Raw genomic sequence first — 6,000 nt, forward strand, 5'->3', positions numbered from 1 at the left:
ATTTTGACCGAATGTGGTCATTTAAAAAAAATGCAAGGATAGGAATTCCTCCAAGCTCACAACAACGCAGCGCGATGGGACACATTGTGAGCTAGTATAGAGCTGCTATTTTTACTATTTGTCATACAAAGAACTACATGGTTTAAGCTGTTAACGTGTTTAAAAACTAATAATTGAACCCTGCTCTCAGAGTTAAATGAACACTGAGGATGTTACTGTGTTACTGTGCAGTGAGGAGACTGATTCTCAATAGATAAGAGATGGCCTTTATGAGTCGTTCACACAAGCCTTTGTTACGTGGCTGTTTTCCGGATTCCATTTCCCCCCAGGAATAGGTGGAGAATGTAGGGGGGTTTGAGAAAGTGATATCTCCTGTTTTCATTTTGTGTGTGTGTGTGTGTGTGTGTGTGTGTGTGTGTGTGTGTGTGTGTGTGTGTGTGTGTGTGTGTGTGTGTGTGTGTGTGTGTGTGTGTGTGTGTGTGTGTGTGTGTGTGTGTGTGTGTGTGTGTGTGTGTGTGTGTGTGTGTGTGTGTGTTGCGTGCGCGCGTGCGTGCGCGTATACTTCTCAAAAGTTGGTAATACACGTTTCTGACTAAAATTACTCTAAATAAAATAAAATAAAATAAAAGGCTTTAGCTGAGCGGTGTGGGAACATGCTCACAGGTCTAACTGTACAGTAGGTCTGCACCATTGAATCAGATTCAGAATCATTCTCATCTTTATTGCCACTTCACATGATCACAGGATTAAGATCGCCAGAGGCTGAACAGCAGTTAACACACAGTTACAGGCCAATAGAAAGTACTGTAAATCAGTGATGCTCAAAGTGGGGTCTGGGTTTACCCCTAGGGTTGGGATGGGGGTTCCAGGGGGTCCCGACTCCCCAGCAAAATGTGTTGATACAGCATCACAATCATTTTAATCACTTTTTTATTTTACTGTATACATTGGTTATTAAAGATTTCAGAAAATAATAATAATAATAATAATGAAAGTATTGGAATGTTTTGAGTAATTTAGAATTTCTTTTAACACAAATCTTCTCTTATGGGGGTCCCTGGCAGCTGGCACAAAACATTTTCAAATGGGGGTCCGTGGCCCATAAATTCTTGGGTTCCTTAACATGAAAATGCTTGAGAGGCACAGCAGTTTAGTATAGCACGAAAGCACAGAGGTCATGAAAGGACATTAATATGTTCTTTGTTATCGGCAACAATGATGAAACGTTCGTCTCCAGCATTCCCCTATATGACGTGCACACGTCCCACAGCCGTGGAACATGCATAAATATTTGATCTATGCTGGGTTAGCCTTGTACTGCTTGTACTGTATGCACAGGGCTCAGCGTGTGTACAGTACATATTTATGTTTTGTGGGTGTACGATCATTCACATGCGTGCACACAAATGTACACATATGCATATACATTGTGCATGCGCACAATCCGCACATGTGCACACATGTACATATTGTGTAGTGTGTGTACAATGTGTGTACTGTGTGTGTGTGTGTGTGTGTGTGTGTGTGTGTGTGTGTGTGTGTGTGTGTGTGTGTGTGTGTGTGTGTGTGTGTGTGTGTGTGTGTGTGTGTGTGTGTGTGTGCGTGCGTGCACTCACACTTGCACTCATGTGCCCTAAGAGGGAGAGTGCTCCCACCACAGACGGAGAACCATATGGGAAAGGGATTTAGACACCACAACAAAATTTGGATTTCAAAACTCCTTATTTACATCTGTGGCCTGTGGCTAGTCAAATTCTGTTTCCATTGACCCCCCCAACTATCCCACTTACCTCTAGCACTAACAACTCTCTCTTCGCCTGGCCATGTCTGTCTGCCTCCATCTCTCTTTTGGCACTACAGAAGAACTGCAACCTTTCAATGCGTGGTATGACCGAGATCGTGAAGGGGGTTAAGCCCGGTTAAATAGCCAATCGATAAGCCCACACAACGCGTCGCAATTGCGGCACGTTGTGAGCATATAGATCAGCTATTTTAAGCATGTGATATTGAGCTTTAAAGTCCCTGTCCAGTCCACACATGATGTCCCATGGTGTGGTTGAAAATCTCTGTCCATCTTCAACCGCTTATCAGGAGTCGGGTCACGGGGGCAACAGTTCCAGCAGAGATTTCCAGACTTCCCTCTCCACAGCTACATTAGCAACTTCCTCCTGGGGGATCCCGAGGCATTCTCTCACTCGTGAACAAGACCCCAAGATAGACCTGCACTGCACAATCCATCGGTTTCCTGCTGAGAACCATGGTTTCAGATTGAAAATCTTTTTAGCCTATATAGAAACCTACACAAACTCGGGCGGATGGTCAGGATCGAAACATTGTGAATAAAAAAATTAACCACTATTAAAAAAAAAACTTGGAGGTGGAAGTGGATCTTTAACCACGTAAACCTCTTAAATATTTCATTGACCGGGATCCCCCAGGGGTCTATCCTTGGCCCCTTCACTTTTACACAGAATCTCTTCCCCGAAAAAATCAACAACAATGTTAGTTAGTCTCAAAGTTTGCAACCAGAATTGGGCCACTGGGGTTCAAGTGGTTATAGAGAAGGATATGGGAGAAGGAAATGTGATGAAATGTGGTGGAGAGGGGGGGGGGGGGGCTGTCTGATCCCAGCGCCAAGGGGGGTTTTATGAAGCGAGGGCTGAGGCACAGGTGGATAACATGAGGCTAAGAAACATCGCATGTCGTTACTTGAACACACGTCTCCGAACGGGGAGCGGATGTACAGGGATTAGAGAGGCGTGTGTGTGTGTGTGTGTGTGTGTGTGTGTGTGTGTGTGTGTGTGTGTGTGTGTGTGTGTGTGTGTGTGTGTGTGTGTGTGTGTGCGTGTGCGTGTGCGTGTGCGTGTGCGTGTCTGTACGCGCGTGTCTGTGTGCGCGCACAGCTCAGACAGTGAAGCAGGTGCAGTGGGGGCGATGGGATATCAGGATTGAAGGAAGTGGGTCTCATAAACCCCTCTGTTCTCATCTCATTGTAGGGTTTTCCCCAAACCGATTAAGTTGAAAGAGCTCTGTGATACTAGAGACAGAGAGAGAGAGAGACCTAATAGTCCCCACTTTTCATCTTTATGGCTCTCAATAAAATAGCCCAGTGAAAACGGAGAAGAAATTTGGCTGAGGGAAACCTCACATTAATCCTGCCCAAAAAGGAGTCCACTCCTATGCTAGCTTGTAGGCTAAGGCTAAACAAGAGTCATTATTATTCAATAAATATGTACCATAATCATACACTCTCAGGGTTGAATTAACCCTGCTCTTGTGACGTTATCGGATATAATCACTTTGTGCTTAACGTTCCCTGCCGTTCCCGTAATAACGTAAATAAAGCTTTAGTCTGGCCGCCTGCCGATCCCGTAAATTACATGATAAGGGTCTTTATATTATTTAATCCATGTTTTGATCCGATCGAGTCGACAGCCGAGTCCCGTTATCATGCTAGTGTCGAGTGTGACACTGGACCGCGCCATCTTAAGTTGCGCGTGCATCTACGTGCATTCTATGTGCTGCTTTTAATGGCCTTTATCTCCAAATCGACACCATGAATGTCGTTTCTGGTGAAAACAAGGTTTTTCAACGGCCGACAGCCAGCACTGTGACCCAGCGAGAGAACAACAACCGGTCAAGACACCACCCACACCATTACGTCATCTTAACATCCGGCTATGGATATTTTGCTCTTCAAAAATAAGGGTGGAAAGGGGGAAAACCTTGGCAATGCGCGATAAATAAATATATTAATCCCGGCGGGGATTGTGTGACACTTCTAAGATTCTAAGATTTTCTTTGATAGGCTCCTCTGATCTTTCTCAGGGAGTTAAGGACTGTACCAAAGACATCGCAGAAAGGTAGATTGATATTTTTGTTCACACGGTGCACAAGAGCTTCTTAATAAACTCTCCCGCACACAGAGACTAGACTCCCCTCTGCTGTCTGCTCCATTAGTATGAGAGTGTGAATTGTGTGATGGTTTGTGTGAGTGGTCATTTCCTGGCTATTTGTATGCAGGTGTGTGTGTTCGCTGCCAGGAAGGAATTTATGAGTGTCCACTTTACTGTAGCTGTGAATGCCATTCCCCTCAAACGGATGGGATAATGGCAGTGTCACAGTGAGTTATGTTCCTTGCCTATATTGTAATTGAATCCCCATGATGTCAGGTGTAAATTTGAGATTGTGGCGTGCCATCACACGGCCATCAACATCTACATGTTCCAACTGGATGTAGCACAGGCCACCTGAATGCAGCAGATAGGCCACCTGAATGCAGCATGGGCCATATAGACACAGCACAGGCCACCTGAATGCAGCATGGGCCATATAGACACAGCACAGGCCACCTGAATGCAGCATGGGCCATATAGACACAGCACAGGCCACCTGAATGCAGCATGGGCCATATAGACACAGCACAGGCCACCTGAATGCAGCATGGGCCATATAGACACAGCACAGGCCACCTGAATGCAGCATGGGCCATCTAGACGCAGCACAGGCCACTTGAATGCAGCATGGGCCATATAGACACAGCACAGGCCACCTGAATGCAGCATGGGCCATATAGACACAGCACAGGCCACCTGAATGCAGCATGGGCCATATAGACACAGCACAGGCCACCTGAATGCAGCATGGGCCATCTAGACGCAGCACAGGCCACTTGAATGCAGCATGGGCCATATAGACACAGCACAGGCCACCTGAATGCAGCATGGGCCATATAGACACAGCACAGGCCACTTGAATGCAGCATGGGCCATATAGACGCAGCACAGGCCACCTGAATGCAGCATGGGCCATATGGATTATGGACGCAACACAGGCCACCTGAGTGCAGAATTGGCCACTTGAATGCAGCATTGGCCACCTGAATGCAGCATTCAGTATTTAAGTCCGACGTCATTTTGTAGTGCTACGTTACGTCCGGGTCCAAGTGGCACCAGCTCCCGTCCTCATCTCATTGTAAATAGAATATCTAAACGCGTGAATCTTTTTACAATGACGTTATTCTTCAGAAAGGAAGCCATTGAGGGTTAAAATGGGTCTTAATGCTTCCAACTCGAGTAGAATTATTAATGTTTTGTACAAGTGTCCATGACAAAGAAAATATATGATGTGGAGACAATAAAGACTATTATTATCATTATTATTGAAGGTGGTAACAGTCCATTTGCTCAGTACAATATTTCGGGTGCATATTTAGAATGTGTGCAGGGTTGAGTATGTTGAATCTAGTTTGCAATTAATGAGGTGATAGTATTCCGTGTGGGGCAGACGGCCTGTCACAGCCAGATTTGGGAGAGCAGCAGCTTTGTTGTTGCGAGGAAAACGGTAAAATTAGACTTTCGTGGTTGTTTTCGTCTCAGATTTAGTCACAGTATAGCTCTATGGGGAGAATGTCATACTGTACAATCCACTGTGTTAAAGCTACAATCGTTTGATGTTCTACCTGGGATTTGAACCTGGTTCTACCGCCTGTCAGACCAAACTTGTACCGATCTTCTGAGACGGAATACCCACTTGGAGAGTATACTGTATTGCACTTCAGCCTCAGGCAGTACTGCTTGTCAACCAGACGTCAGGGTGGAATTCCTTGATGGAAGGCTGACTTATATGGTATTAACAGTCTACCATACAGATATGTTGAAATGTTTTATTCCTTAACATGCGTTCCGGATTGCAGCTTCAATTTAACACATTTTGTACACTCTATGGCGTTACAAATGGATAGATTAACACCAAGGATTTGACTGTGCATGTGTCAACACGAGGGACCTTGTTAGTAACAGTTGATACAAGCACCATGTCTCTGGGCTACATTTGACAGATCCTAATCCACCAACTATACCCCCCAAAACCCCATAGTAAAACAGGCCTCTCAAAATTACGTCCAATCAGCATTCCTCCACACTCACTCTGTACTACAAGGCAGAGGAGGGTTCTACTTTCTTCTTCATTGTGTAAGCTAAGATCCCTTGAAAAGCAAGC

General features: G+C 45.2%; 1 protein-coding gene across 3 annotated transcripts in view; it reads left to right on the forward strand.

Moving 5' to 3' along the window:
* Positions 1-6,000, forward strand: part of kremen1 (kringle containing transmembrane protein 1) — a 119,979-nt gene that overhangs the window by 72,618 nt on the left and 41,361 nt on the right. The gene's annotated exons all lie outside the window — the stretch shown is intronic.

The sequence above is a fragment of the Electrona antarctica genome, assembly GCF_951216825.1.
Source record: "Electrona antarctica genome assembly, chromosome: 12".
NCBI lineage: Eukaryota > Metazoa > Chordata > Actinopteri > Myctophiformes > Myctophidae > Electrona > Electrona antarctica.